This window comes from Arachis ipaensis, chromosome B8 (assembly GCF_059453495.1).
Source record: "Arachis ipaensis isolate K30076 ecotype BB chromosome B8, ASM5945349v1, whole genome shotgun sequence".
Classification (NCBI taxonomy): domain Eukaryota; kingdom Viridiplantae; phylum Streptophyta; class Magnoliopsida; order Fabales; family Fabaceae; genus Arachis; species Arachis ipaensis.
In genome coordinates this window covers 123710213-123726539 of record NC_142443.1, presented here as the reverse complement: position 1 = coordinate 123726539, position 16327 = coordinate 123710213, and the positions used below count along the sequence as shown (strand labels likewise).

At 36.6% G+C, this 16327-nt stretch overlaps 1 long non-coding RNA gene and 1 pseudogene across 5 annotated transcripts; one reads left to right on the top strand and one right to left on the bottom strand.

The window, feature by feature from the left end:
• The first annotated feature begins 2477 nt into the window (after nt 1–2477).
• Nucleotides 2478–7406, top strand: LOC148549711 (uncharacterized; annotated as a pseudogene).
• A 2086-nt stretch (nt 7407–9492) lies between these two features.
• LOC107614286 (uncharacterized) lies at nt 9493–15975 on the bottom strand. Of its 5 annotated transcripts, XR_015896478.1 has the most exons (6): nt 15363–15975; nt 15009–15277; nt 14779–14926; nt 12269–12412; nt 12097–12183; nt 9493–12011 (listed from the first exon to the last, which is right to left on the bottom strand). It is a non-coding gene; the product is annotated as an uncharacterized LOC107614286 (long non-coding RNA). The 5 variants fall into 5 exon arrangements; XR_015896477.1 differs by having other exon boundaries at nt 12097–12412; XR_015896476.1 differs by having other exon boundaries at nt 9493–12183.
• Nucleotides 15976–16327: the final 352 nt, after the last annotated feature.

Here is a 16327-nt window from a genome sequence, read left to right as displayed (position 1 = left end):
TCTTGGTGAGAATACAATTTTTAAACCGCCCGGATGGAAGAATATAGATCAAGACAAAGGCGGATTTAAAATCAAAGTTTGGGATCCTGGAATCTATTCTGACATTCATCACACCGGGAGCCTGAGAATCTGTTTGAAGCTACTCAGAAGCTTTACATGCCTAGTTTGGGACCCTGGAGGTGTTGCCATTCCAAACATTGGTAGAGATTTCTGGATGAATTTAAGCACAAGCCACCATGACAGGAAGCTCATCAAATGTCCAACTTAAGGACTTTAACTAAAAGTGCTAGGTAGGAGACAACCCACCATGGTATGATCGTTCCTGTTTCAATTTTATTTCGTTTTGTTTGTTTTTATATTATATTATTTTCATTGAACCTGAATATTATTCATAGCATTGCATACTACATAATTACATATAAAAAAAATTTGCACGCGACGCGTAAGCATCGTTGACGCGTTCGCGTCACAAGTGCATTAGGAAGAAAAAAGTGAACAGAAAGTCACGCGAAAGCGTGGCTGGAGGCGTGCCTTTGGCACAAATTGTTCCACGCGACCGCGTCGCTAACGCGTTTGCGTCAGTTGTGAAAACATGCCTCCCACGCGTCCGCGTCACTCACGCGAACGCGTGACCTGGTAATCGGCGTTAAGATCCAACGCCCAAAAATCTGAGCTGGAATCGTGCAACTGGTGTGCGTTTAGCACAAAACGGCCCACGCGTCCGCGTTCCTGACGCGAACGCGTCACCTGTAAAACACTCATCCCATGCGAAAGCGTGAGCGACGCGTCCGCGTCGCGTGGATATTATGGCCCCCTAAATGGAAACAGAGAGTTGCGCTGAAACGACGCTGGAATTGTGCGTTTAGCACAATTTACAGCGACGCGGTCGCATGCCTCACGCGTCTGCGTCATCCATCTTTTACTCAACCCACGCGATCGCGTCAATCACGTGACCGCGTCAATCCCATTTCACCTTAGTCACGCGATCGCGTGCCCCACGCGTTCGCGTGGATTCAAAATCACTAACCCCCTTTTCACGCGAAACCCTACCCGTCGCGCCCCATAACCCCCCTTCTTCCTCTCTTTTCTGCAACTCCCTCCCTCCTCTACAACCACCACCACCGCACCCAACCACCCAGCTCCGACCACCGCGACCACCGCACCACCCCCGACCACCCAAAACCCGCCGCGATACCAACCCCCCTTTCTTCTTTCTTCCCTTCTTCTCTTCTCTCTCCTCGTCACTGCCCCCACCGCGGCCAACCTCAGACCGCCGCCTCCCACCACCGACCACCACCACAGCATCACCACCCTCGCCCCCTTCCTCCTTACCCCCCTCTCCACTATTAACCCCAACCCGAAGCCCCTTGCCACTGCCCCTGCTCCGCCACCGCGCCGCCGTGCCCCTCTCCCAGCGCCGCCGCATCACCACCACCATCTTTCTGCCCTCACCTCTGCTCTTACACATACCAGGTTCCGCCGAACGCCAATTTCTCTATCACTTGTAGTTATTTGCTTATTTTTCAGATTATGTTCGAATTAGGCTAGTTAGAGATGCATGTTTGTAGTGGATTCTAGGTGGTTAGGTAGCCAGGATGTGGTTAGTGGATTTAGGCCTGATAATTGTGCCGTTCTTACTACCTGTTTTATCTATTTCACAATTCTAATTTTGCTGTGATATTCATATTGTTCATACATTGTCTTCCATGTTTCTTGCTGCTGTTACACTGCTCTTTCATGTTCATGTTATTTGTGTCTATTTGCAGCTCTATTCAAATTTAAATGAACTGATTTTTCTTGCTATTTATTACTCGAAATCATCCAATTTTAGCCGGAATGCTGCCCAATTTTCTGCAAATTGTTTTTATGTATTGAGTTTGGTAACTTACTATTTTGCCTTACTTGGCTACAACTAAACCAATTCATGCCTGCCCGGGCTAGCATTCTTATTCCTTTTGATCCCCTAGTTAATAACCTGCACTATTGATGATTTCATGTTAGTTTTGAAACTTTTCTATCCTTCTGAATTATCATCAATACACTGAAATTTTTGCTTAAATATGAGTTGATTATTCTTTAAATTTGTGAATTTATTGTTACCTAGGAAACATTTATGGTGCCACTCACTTTAATTTCCTTTCTCCTAACTCACTGATTTCCACTTTCTAACCTCTTTTTCAATCCTAACCGATCTAACTTTCAAACTTCTCTTTTTGGTTTTTAACTAACTACTTTAACTTTCTAACTCAAGGCATGATTATTGTTTTTCCTAATTAACATGAATTCTACTTATGTTATATTTTGGATTGTGATTTTTTTTTCACCTCAGATCTTTCACTCAAATATAGTCCAAAATGTACATATATTTCACTCATTTCTTAATTCTACTGCTCGTTTGCCTTTATGCTTACATTGATACATCCTATTTGCCTACTTGTTTTCCTTCTTTTTATATCCTGGAATTTCTACTTTTCAGGATGTCTGACCCTCAGCGCAAAGGAAAAGGCAAAGCAACCACTGGCAAACGGAAGAGAGGTGAATCCTCTATGTCCATCCTCGACATTATGCATGACGACTCCTGGCGGGAAAAGCACTTTACCCCGCAGGAGAAGGCTGACCAGCTCTTCACTGCCAATGATCCAGTTAAATTTGTAAACAGATACTGTAAGCTAAAGTATCCAGTGTTTGCCACTTCCAAAAACCTGTACCTGGAAAGAACTTTGAAAATTCCAAAAGAACTACAGCAGTACACCTCCGAACAAATAAAACAGAGAGGCTGATTCTTCTTGGAGAGAAACTTGACAGAGGTCAATGCTTCCTGGGTCAGAGAGTTTTACTACAACTATTTCAAGACTTCCCTAGATGCAGTGCACTTCAGAGGGAAACAGATTTTGGTCACTGAGGAAGCCATTGAGGACATCCTCCACCTTCAGCCTAAATCAGATCAGCCTGACGGTTACCAAAAGGCTGAAGAAGACATGCACTTTATAAGATTTGACTGGGATGCTGTCAAGCAGAGAATATCTCTTGATCCTACTGTCCCTTGGGTCATGGGAAAGAACACAGTGATTCCTAAGGGAATCAAGCTGATTTACCTGAATGATGAGGCTCGGCTTTGGCGCCAGATTTTGAGCAACTATGTGATGCCGAGCACTTATGAGACAGAGCTGCCCGCTGCTATGATCACCCTCATCTGGTGTGTGATGGAGGGTAAGGACCTGTACCTTCCATGTTTCATCCGGTACTATATGGCCAGGGTCCATGTCAGAGGCACTCTCCCTTTCCCTTATCTGGTCACCCAGCTAGGCCATCGAGCTAACGTGCCTTGGGAGCTTGCTGATGAGAAGCCACCTGCTGCAGACTGCAAGAAGATTATCCCTCACAGCAGGAATTTTCAGGCTTTAGGTCACAAACCTCCATTCCTCACTGCTTCTGATGAGACCGCCACACCTTCAGCTGCCCCCTCTTCTTTCACTGCTGCACCAGCTACCACCACTGCACCTCCACCTGCCTCAGAGACCATTTACCACCTCGTGCATCGTTTATTTCAGCAGCTGGACCAGATGGAGCACCGCAACCAGCGACGATATGAGAGATCTGAGCGTCGCAACAAGCGACGCTATGAGTACCTCAAGTTGATGATCCGATCCGGCGGCGACATCCCCTCCAAGCCTGACACACCATCAGAGCCATCTGAGGAGGAGGCGGACGAGCATGAGGAGGAGACACATGCACAGAGAGAGGCTGAGCAGGCAGGACCAGAGCAGGCTGCACCACAGCATGCGGAGCCACACCAAATTCAGGCCGTAGACCCAGAGATTCCTCTACAGTCAGCGCCTCCACTGCAGCAGACAGATCCTCTTACACTTATCCAGTCTGCAGACCCTCAGGCCACCACAGAGACTCCAGCAGCCCATCCTTCCGGTGATGACACTTCTTCACACCCAGCTTGAGTGAGCATCGAGGACGATGCTATATTTTAAGTGTGGGGAGGTCGCCATCCCTGGCCTATCTTTTTGGTGAACCACTACAGACTCTTTTTTATCTTATTTTGTTTATTTTTTTGTATTTTTATCTTTATTTTATTTTTCAGTACTTACACATTATTCTTTTGCTGTATTTCCGCATTCTGCACTTTAGTTTATATCTTAGACATTTAGCTTAGTTTGTAATTCTAAACTTATTAGCTATAGAATACGTGGATTAATTAGTGTAGTTTACCCTTTTAGCATATAATAGTTTGGTTTAATTGAAAATAAAAGGAGTAAACTAGAAACTTTAGTAATTTAAAACAATCCACACACCTTGTATATATAGCATTACATGTTAGTTAGTTAACAACATTTCATCAAGGAGGAACACTAAGATTTTAAAAGCCACCCTAATATTTACATTGAGAATAATGGGAACTCTTGAATTCTACTTGCATGACATGTATAACTGATATATGATTTTTGAGCTAGAGAACACACAGCCTGTGAGTTTTGAGTTTAATTGTATGGTTACATTCAAACCATAAATTTCATTCCTGTGTGTTTTGCCCTTCTTTTTCATTCTGATGTTCTTTACTTTGTTTTAATCTATATGTCCAATATAGAATATAGATGCATACCAAGAGATGATTGAGGGCATAATTTGAATTTTCTCTCACTTATCCCAAATTAGCCTACCTTTTACATCACCCTTGTTAGCCCCCTTGAGCTTTTTAATCCCCTCTTGTTCTATAATCACATTACTAGCCTTAAGCAGAAGAACAAAATAAAAATACCAAGTTGAATCCTTGGTTAGCTTAAGATAGATATTGTGTACAATTTCAGAGTGGGGAATTTTATGAGAATATGGGATGATAGAAACAAAGTAGGAATTTAAAAAGAACAAGTTGTTTCAAAAACAAAAATTGGGAAGCACGCTCATGTGAAATCAAAACAATTAAATTACCATGTGCATTGATAAAAAAAATTAATAATATTTTCAAGGGGATACAAAAATTTCCCAAATGCAAAATAAAAAAAGTCAATGCACATGGGACAAAATTTCAAAAATTAAAATTAATGCATGAGCTTGCAATACAAAGTGGAAAAATTTTGGGTAAATAGGTAAAGGAACTTTAAAATTATATAAAGTATGTATGTTAGGTGAGATCTTAGACTAATCAAGGATTCACTTATTAACTCACTTAGCCTTATACATATACCCTTACCTTTACCTTGGCCCCATTACAACCTTGAAAAAGACCTCATGATTTTTGTATGTCTGTATTCCATATTTGTTGATTGGTTAGATGAAGAACAAAATTTTAGAAAGCAATAATAGAAAGAAGAATAGCGTGATTAACCCAATAAATACTGAGTGACTAGAGAGTAAACACAAATCTAGTGAAGGTTCAATAGCTCATCACCAAATATCTCTGCTTAATTGTTAATTGTCTTGCAAGTTTGTGAAATATTTTTACCCATCTCAATTGTAAAAGTGCTTTAACATTATCTAAGGTTTGGCTATGCATATATGATTCCTTGGGGATATGAATTAATTTAACTACATGTAAGCTTTATATACAAGTGAATAATAACTAGAATTGCATGACTCATTTAGGTAGTTTGCATTTAGAATAGAATGCATTGCATGAGATTCCACCACTTTAACCTTACCTTATTCTTTATCTTGGATTTAGCATGAGGACATGCTATTGTTTAAGTGTGGGGAGGTTGATAAACCCATATTTTATGATGTATTTTGTGCTCAATTTAAGTGATTTATTCAATCCTTCACCCACTTATTCATGTAATTTGCATGGTTTTACTTTTCCTTCCTTATTATGTGATATATGTGAAAAACATGTTTCCTATGCTTTAGAAACATTAAAATTAATCATCCTTTATTACCATTCGATGCCGTGATTTGTGTGTTGAGTGCTTTCAGGCTTTATAGGGCAGGAGTGACTTAAAGGATAGAAAGGAAACATACAAAAATGGAAGGAAAGCACAAAAATGGAGTTTTGAAGAAAAGTGCAGCGACGCGAACGCATGGACGAAGCGGCCGCGTGCCCAGCGCAAAAAGACAGCGACGCGGATGCGTGACTGACGCGAACGCGTGCCTTGAGCAGAACACAAATGACGCGTACGCATGAGCGAAGCGAACGCGTGATAAGGAAAACTCCCAAATGACGCGACCGCGTGACCCACGCGGACGTGTGATAGACGCCACGCACCAGAAACTGCAGAAAACACCCCCAGCGACTTCTGAAGCCCTTTTGGCCCAGATCCAAGACCAGAAAACACAGATTAGATGTTATAAAGTGGGGGAATGCATCCATTCATAGGGGGATTCGATTATTCACTTTTCATAGTTTAGATGTAATTTTTAGAGAGAGAGGTTCTCTCCTCTCTCTTAGGTTTTAGGATTAGGATTCCTCTTAAAGGAATTAGGATTTCTTATTATTTCAACTTATTATTTCAACTTCCTCTCAGGTTCAATATTCCTTTTACTTTATATTTCTCCTTTACTTTCAGATACTTTAATGCTTTTATTTAATTACTTATGTTGCCAAATTGGCTTATGAATCATTCATGTTAGGATTTTCTTTATTTGATATAAATTGAGGTATTTCAGATTTATGATTCTTATTTAGCTTTTTATATTCTTGGCTTTAATTGATTAAAGGAGGCTCTTGAGTTATCAAACTTATCGTGATTGTTAATTGTTATTTTTGCTAATTGAATTGAATTCCACTAACTCTAGTCTTTCCTTAGGAGTTGGCTAGGACTTGGGGATCTAACTAATTAGTCCACTTGACTTTCCCTTGCTTTCGTAAAAGTTAAGTAAGTGGGATTAAACTCAATTCTCATAAGGATAACTAGGATAGGACTTCCGAATTTTCATACCTTGCCAAGAGTTTTATTAGAGATTAATTTATTAATTCCTGCTATTTATTTTCCTTGTTCAAACCTTTCAAAACCCAAAAACACTGTTTTCCATAACTAATAATAAGAACACCTCCCTGCAATTCCTTGAGAAGACGACCCGAGGTTTGAATACTTCGGTTTATAAATTTTATTGGGTTTCTTACTTGTGACAACCAAAACGTTTGTAAGAAATGATGATTACTTGATTTAGAAACTATACTTGCAATGGAAATTTATTCTGAATTCTAAACCGTCAATCATTCGTTCTTCACTCCTCGGTTAGAGATTTGTGTGAGGTCCTCAGTGTAGTTTTTTTATTTTTTGAAAATTTGTCTTTAATGGAGACAGTATTCACACTAACCATATTTTCAGACAAATGTCGATTCCAGATAATTCTTCACTTGGCCGTAGATATCTTCTTATCACGTACACTTGTATGCTTTGATGCTTTCTTATTTGTACCAGAGTCAGACTGATGATGTTGTGGAGACTTTAGCAGTTTAAGAATTTCATCTGTATCTCTTGAATTACTAGATTAAAAAGGATATAAGAGAGTAGGAGGTCGAAAAACTGTGACAGTTGGATGTACGATAAATGATGATGGGAATAGGTTGTGTAGCGATAGATGCATGGTTGTCGAAGATTGGTTAGAATATACTGCAGCAGTATAAAAAACATGATACATAGAATAGAAATATTGGGGTATGTGTCGTATATGATTGAAGTACGGATGATGTAAGAGTTGGTTATCAATAACATTAATGTTATCCTTTCTTGTGTCTCTTTTTTTCTCGCTACCTTGAGGTGGTCTAGATAATTCTCGCTCATCACCCATCTCAAATACCCAAACATATATGTCACACAATTAGAATAACATTGTGAATATAATTTGCTAATAACATGTTAGAATATGTCTTTATATATAGTTTTAATTTTTGTTTACTCGTTCTTTATTTTTGAAAAATAATCTTTTAAAAAGAGTTTATTATTTTATATTTATATCAAATCATATAATTACAAAGCATGTGTATCTTTTATGAGTATAATTTAAAAAAATTTATTATTTAAAGTAGATATTATTTTTAGAAGTTATTATTAATCTTCATGACAATAAATATATAATTTTTAATAATAAATATATTATTTTTTTAAAATTACATATTATTTAAAATTTAGTATTTTTATTTAGACATTATTCATAGTATATTTTAGTATTCAAATCTACGTGAAAATAGAAGCATAATTTTTAGTAATAAATATATATATATTTTTAAAATATATATAACTGAAAACTTATTATTTTTATTTAAAAATTATTTATAGTAGATATTAACATAAAAACCTATTATTACTCTAGGTGATATTATTATTCAGACTTGTAATTTTTATATATAATATTGATTTTGGGTGAATATATGATTTATTTAAAAATAAAATCTGTGTGATTCATATTGATTATAACACGAATAAGATTGTCAATAATTAGATTGAATTTATATTTATTATAGATTCACCTTAAATTAATATATAATAGCAATTTTCTTCTATCATTGTTATGTATTTTTCTCAAACACAAAATCTTAAGCTTATACAATGGTAAAAACACGTAGAAATAATCGAATTCCTTCTTGTGAGGCAAGTTCTATTCCTAACATAAAACACGTAGAAATAATCGAATTCTTTCTTGTGAGGCAAGTTCTATTCCTAACATAAAGAATAATAAAAAACCAACAGAAATTTTGAATAGGTATATAATAATTATTATTTTTACTATTTATATTTTATGAATTTGTTCTCAATGTTCTTCTAGTATTTTTTATTAACGCAACTTTATATTCACTTATTTGATTAAAAAAATATGAATTATATTGTAATGTCAATTAATTTAGTTATATAAATTTATCTAAAAAAAAAGGGAAACCATTTTTGCCGTTCATAAACCCACAAAACTGAAACTTTTTTATATTTTTTTATTTGAAAATAAGTGTGAGTGGTATTATTTATCATATAAAATAAAAATATATAAAAAAAAAGAGGATGCCTAAGGTGGCTAGGTAAGGATGATGAGCATATATGATATGTTGCGCATTTTGGCAAAAAGAAAGAGGAAAAGGGTTTAGGGTTTGGTCATTCACTCCTCTCTCACTCTCGGTCGTGACTCACTCACTCTCACTCCATCGCTGTTCTGCCTTCTGCGCCCCTGCCATTTGTCCTTTGCCACCGTTCTCTCTATCGGTCGCCTGCGTCTCCTTCGTCTGATCGCCTTCACGCACAGTTGCACGTAGTTCTGTTCTCTGCTTGCTTCTCTTTATTCTCGCAAATTCGCTCTCTTCTACCTTGATTCCTTGCCGTTGTTCGTCATGCTACCACCATGTGTCGTGTCTCCAGCAGTGTGCTCTTTTGCGCACACAACCGCACACGTCCCTGGGTCTGTTCCAAGGCGGGTGACATTGACAATGACACATCTTTCATACCTAGACTCTGGTTACGGTGAATTTAGATTTGTAATTTGATGAAGGATTTTTTATGTTTTAAATTTGGTTGTTTATTGTGAATTTCAATTTGTCGTTTGATTAAAATCTTATTATTATTTTTATTTTTACATCATGGTTAACTTTTTTTTTTTGTTTTCCCTGATACAGTGAACATCTCTCATTGAAGGACGAAGTGACTTTAGATTGATTAGCTAGTTCTGTTGAACAATTGACTCAACTAGTCCAATCTCTTGTTCAAAGGTTGAAAAATAATGTCAGCTCCCCCTCTAAGGTATTTAAGGTCTTTGGTTCCAATTCTCAAACTCTTAATCAACAAAGTAGTGCAGCAAATAATCCATTGTTGCTATGCTCTATTGAGAAGGCAAAGACGAATTTGTCCATTGCTAATAAAAGAAGAACATAATCACTTGCTCCAATTAATGTTTCTAGATTAGAGCTACCTTTTGTGAGTACTAAGTAATAAGTAATTTTTTACTATTATTATTATTTCAATAATAACAGTTTTTTTTTTATATTTAGTGGGTGCAAGTGTGTTTTAGACCAAAAGCTTTTATGGGTTTGGATGATACTAAACTTGCAATTGCAGCATACTTGTATGGTAATCTATTGATGGATAAGTAAGTAAACTCAATAAGAATATTATTTTTAAACGGTATTGTGGATTTGTTTAGCTATTTTTATTTATGTTAATTTATCTTTGGCAGCTTTGAGGAGGATATAGTATTTTCTGGACTTACAGCTCGCAGAGATGTATTCAGGAGCTTGATGCAAGGAAAGCCAATTGATTCTCTTGTGCTAGGCTTAGTAGCAGCTATGATGAAAACAGAGTTGACCAGAGAAAGTGGTTATTGGTTTTTACGTACAACTTTTGCGATAAGTATATAGGAGTGTATATTAAAATAATATTCGTAGTTGTTATTTATATTGCACATATAAACAAGTGGCAAAAATAACGTAGATATCAGAGAAGACAAAATTGGATCCCAGTCATCTGCCATCTTGTATCACAGATGTTTATTAGGACAAAGTTGACTGCTTAAAAAGAGTAAATTGATATCATTTTTAAATTCAAATTAGCAAATATTGGTATAAAATAAATTTAATAACTAAAATTACTTTCTCTTGATTTGGTGTGTATCCTGTACCTGAAACTATTCACGAAGGTCATGAACACTGGTACCTCGTAGTGATCGATCGTGTTAAAAGATAAATCATTTTCCTAGACCCATTTTTCATTGAGAAACAGTTCAAGCGAAAGAAGACACCCTTGAAATTAGTAATATATTCTCTTTTTTGTTGTTAATTATCTAGATATATGACTAAAAAAGCAACATAGACAAAAACAGGCCATTTATTTAGATGAAGTATTGGAAGATCGTTCATTCTATGACTTTAAGACCACTCTAAATCTGATTTCTTTACAATTTGAATTTGAAGAACCAAAGGGCCTTCCCACCCTCGAAATTGTATCGTAACATCATATAATTAGTAGTTATTGATATGAAATTATATAGTACTCTAATATATACTCGATAGGTAGGAATGACGCGGGTGTGTGGGTTGCAAGTTGGATGATAGCTTGTTTTGAAGATGATCATTTTAACATAAAGATAATATTATACACTAATTTTTTCGGTCATTCTTTCTTTTATATTTAGGTAGTTAAGCCTAATGTGTAGATATTAATATTTTATTAGTTTGATGATGGGAATCAAATGAAGATTGCAGTCTCACTCATGTCGAAGAATCATAGTATGATCGAGTATAGAGTCAAAAGAAATGCCTTTGAAAATCTTAGAAAGCTGTATGAATGCTATAAATCTAATCTTGTGAAAATTCATAATAATCACGATGGTGATCACCATTATAATAATCACCATCTTGTGGGAATTCATAATCATCACGATGGTAATTATTATACACCTTTCTAAAATTTTCAAAGGCTTTTCTTTTGCCCAATACTCGATCATTTTATAATTCTTCGACACGAATGAGACTGCAATCTTCGTTCGATTCCCATAATATACCTAATAAAATATTAACATTTACACATTAAGCTTAACTACCTAAATATAAAAGAAAGAATAACGAAAAAAAAGTCTATAATATTATCTTTATGTTAAAGTTATCATCTTCAAAACAAGCTATTACCCAACTTGCAACCCACACACCCGTGTCATTCCTACATATCGAGCAAGATATATTAGAGTATTATATAATTGCATAAATTTTATATCAATAACTATTAATTATATGATATTATGATACAACTTCGAGGGTGGGAAGGCCTTTTGGTTCTTCAAATTCAAATAATGAAGAAATTAGATTTGGAGTAGTCTCAAAGTTATAGAATAAACGATTTTCCAATACTTCGTCTAAATAAATGGTTTGTTTATGTCTATGTCAGAATTTGCTTTTTTAGTCATATATCTATATAATTAACAAAAAAAAAAGAAAATATATTTACTAATTTCAAGGCTATCCTCTTTCGCTTGAATTGTTTCTTAATGGAAAATAGGTCTAGCAAAATGATTTGTCTTTTAACACGATCGATCACTACGAGATACCAGTGTTCATGACCTTCGTGAATAGTTTCAGGTACAGGGATAAACACCTAATCAAGAGAAAATCATTTTAGTTATTAAATTTATTTTATACCAATATTTGCTAATTTGAATTTAAAAATGATATAAACTTACTCTTTTTAAGCAGTCAACTTTGCCCAAATAAACATCTGTGATACAAGACGGCAGATGGTTGGGATCCAATTTTATCTTCTCTGACATCTACGTTATTTTGGCCACTTGTTTATATGCGCAATACAAATAACAACTACCAATATTATTTTAATATACACTCATATATGCTTACCGCAAAAGTTGTAGGTAAAAACCAATAACCACTTTTCTCTGGTCAACTTTGTCTTCATCATATCTGCTACTAAGTCTAGCACAAGAAAATCAATTGGCTTTCCTGGCATCAAGCTCCTGAATACATCTTTGCGAGCTGTAAGTCCTGAAAATATATATATATATATATATATATATATATATATATGAATAATTTTACAAACATTAACTAATACAATTCCTATCCCTCTTACAGAATGTATAAAGATAAAGGCAAGGTAATAATAGATAATAACTAAGGCAACACAAAACATCACGACAACAACTAGGTAAACTCTTGGTGACTTCAACGCCCATATCCTGAAAAGGGAAATTTGTAGGGGGGTGAGAACATCATCCTCGAAAGGGTCCTTAGAAGAGGATTTTTGATAATTATTATAATAGGATATGTGAAGGTAAAACCGTTACAGTGATTAATAATCGCCTATGCATCTTTTCAAAATCAAAGATTTAATATAAAAATTCCAAAATTCTTTCTGGAAGAGAAAACTGTTAACTCTTCAAAAATCCGAAAGCCTTTCTAAAGTTTAATTTCCCATACTTTTCTAAGCCAAAACACAAACCAACCACGGCCTTCGGCCCATCTCATAATCAGTCACAGCCCTAGGCCCAAACAATTCAATCCACAACCAATCCATCACAATCCAACAGAGTTTCGGTCGCAAACACAAGTAGAAAAGTTCAAGCAGAAACAGGCAGTTACATCAAATAGAACAATTAACAATTAAACACAATTAATCACATACGCAAACCAAGTACAATATGCACACCCAAAAAATATCACATAGATGCATATGATGAATGCATGTCCTAGTGGCTGATGAATCTCATCTGTCAGTTATAAAGCCAACCCGACAAGTCCTGGTAACTAACCATTGGACTGTCCCTCTGTCGTGCATCCCCAACTCGAGTTATTCACAATCATAATCATAATCACACAACACCCACACTGGTGTTTTTCCACAAGGGCGAGCTCATCCAGAACTTTCACAATGTCCGGTGGCTAACCACTGCTTTTACCCAGGGAAACTCGTATCTCAGATAATTGGAAGTGCAGCAATCACTTTATTAACTCAATAATCATTCATATTCATACTCTGCCATCCGACTCATAACATATTCCACAATCAGCTGTAATTCATTATCATATACAGCCATTCCGGCTCATAACATAATAGCACTTCCACCATCCAACATCGTAAAACTCATAAAATCATAATTCAAGTCATAAATCACTTTTATCAAATCACTTTTCTTTGAAATCAAATTTCAATTCATCCCAGTCTTAACTTCAAAAATCCACCTTTTTCAAATCACTTCTAGCTTATAAGCCTTCTTTCTCAAAAGAAATTTCCTCTTTCAAAACAAGCCATATTTCCACAACATCCTTCTAAAACTTCCGAACGACTCAGCAACTAGGCCAAATTAAAAATCTCTTTTGAAAGATCCAAGAATCAGTCATCCTAAAACAGAATTTGGTAATAGAATTTTCTCAGCAGAGTCTCAAGACTTTAGGGAATGACAACCTATCTCAATTTTTTAAAAATTGATTGAAACTCTTAAAATCATAGATTCTTGGTTTAAGTAAATAGAAACAGAATTTATTATAAAAATGAATCATATAAAGTCACAAGTCCCAACCCAATCTAAAACCAATTCACTTGAAACGGAGCCAATCCATTTAAATCAAAACCACTTCCAGGTTCCTTCTTAAAACCAATTCTCTGACTTCTTCCAAAATGTCACAAACGCAATTATTCAATCAAAAGTCCAATTTCCTTTAAAATCACTAAAAGCTCCTCTGAACGAAATCCTTAAGTCTAACTAAAAGCATAAGCCCTTTTATATTTAAAATCAATATTAGAACATAATACCTTTCTTCAGTGATTCAAAATGGTAAAGTAATTCCTTTCTAAATAAATCGAACTCAAGACATAGTTTTCTTAAATAAATTAAACTAAAAAACATAACTATTTTCTTAATAAATCAAATAATACAATTTCTCAAATCCAAGCCTTTCTAAATAACTTTTCAAACAAAGTCTAAGATTTTTATAGAAATTTCGGCAACACCTCCCCTAAAACTTGGACTTTGCCACCCTTTTCGGGTCCCAACCAAACCATTCCACAATCCTTTTCAACGGTCCGAAACCCAAAATTAGTTCAAAATCAAGCTGGATCTAAAAGTGCGTACCATTTTCATATTTCTAGAAAACCAATTCAAACTCAAATCAATTTCCAACGGATTAAACTCGATTCCAAAACCTTAAAGAAACAACTTTAAAGAAACACTTCAAAACAGTCCATTTCACAAAAGCCAACAGTAGTCCAGTCCAACAAGCATTCACATCCATCCAAAACAATCAAACAATACACAAGACTTATACAATTACCAAAGGTACATTTCTCATATCAGTATCCATATATAACAATTCCAGATGAATAAGTTTAGTTTTGCGAAAAAGGCCCCTACCTCGACTCGTCGAACACATAAACCAAACGCGTCACAGGAACCTTCTCTCTCAACCCGAAATTACCGGTAGCTGGAATCACAGCTTCGCTCACTTTTGCAGTAGCAGAAACAACCCTTACTCGCAACATGTGGCCCCAATAACTTAATCCTAAAAAAATATTAATATTGCAAAAACCTTATAACACATAACGGGATATGAACGGGGAAGGTTTCAAGACAGAGATACTTACTGTAACCAAAGAATACTGACTGAACCAAAGGACAGAACCTTCAGCGGTGGTTCCGACAGCCACAGAACCGTCCTTGGCAGCCAGAATCACTGTGACTCAGCCTGCTCCGTTAGTAGTTTCCAGCACCTGTTCCATGGCAGCAACAGCGACGAGGTTAAACGCCTCCTCTCCTCTCCGATTTGGGGGGATTCCAGTAGTAGCAGCAATCTTCAAACAGAACCAGCAACTACCTCCAGTAACGGCAGCGGCAACGTAACTTACGACAACCACTTTATTCAACACAAACAATTTCAGTGACAAGCTTCAAAGTAAAAGTGAATTGGCAGAACAAGGAAGAAACAGGGAAAAGCTCACCAAAACAGTAGCGATTCTAACGGCGGTTTCCGACGGCAGTGGCGGCGTGCAGCTCGACGGCAGACCACACCCGCGGCAGCAACGACAGTCACAGTGGCTCCTCTATCTCGCGGCTCTGCCTCCCTTCCTCCACGCCTCTGGCAGCGACGGGCAAGGCTTCAGTGACGGCTTCGTTCATCGCCTCTTCCCTCTTGGTCTCTCGGTCTCCTCTGTTCGCGATTCACGGCGACGATAGAGGCAAGACACAACGGCGACGCGACGGCTCCGGTGGCTCCGTAACAGTTCGACAGCGACGCTAGCTCCTCTTTCTCACCTTCATCGCGTCTCTCTCTCTCCCTTGGCGATTTGACGACGACGCTTGGAAATGGCGACGACGGACGCGACGGGATGCAGCGTTGACGGAACGGCGATGGAGCGCAGCTGGCGGCGAGGCGTGGCGGGTTCGGCGGACTCGTGAGGGCGGCAGTAGCAGGACACGTGGCGGCCCTCTCGCTTCTCGGATCTCCTTCTCCCTTCCCCCTTCCTTTCTTCCTTCCCTTTCTTTTTTTTTTTTTTTTCTTTCTTTCTTTCACTTTGCAGCTGCTGGTGTGTGTGATGTTAGTGTGCGTCTGTGTGCAGGGTGTGGGTATGGGGGTTGGGTAGTTAAGGTTAGGGTTAGATCAAAAATTAGGGTTTAGGGGGTAATTTTATAATTTTAAATAAAAATAAAGATAATGTAATACTTAAAAATAAATTTTAATCCAATAATAATAATGTATAAAAGTATTATTTGTTCATCAATTTTATAAATTATTTTTAATAAAATGTTTAAATTCAAGAATTAGAGATAATATAATTAATTTTTTTATTTTCAAAAACATCAGTATTAATATTTTAAAATATTAATTATTTAGTACAAATCATATAAAATTTTTATTATTTCATAATCACTAACGTTATAATTTAAATATAGAAAATAACTCAAA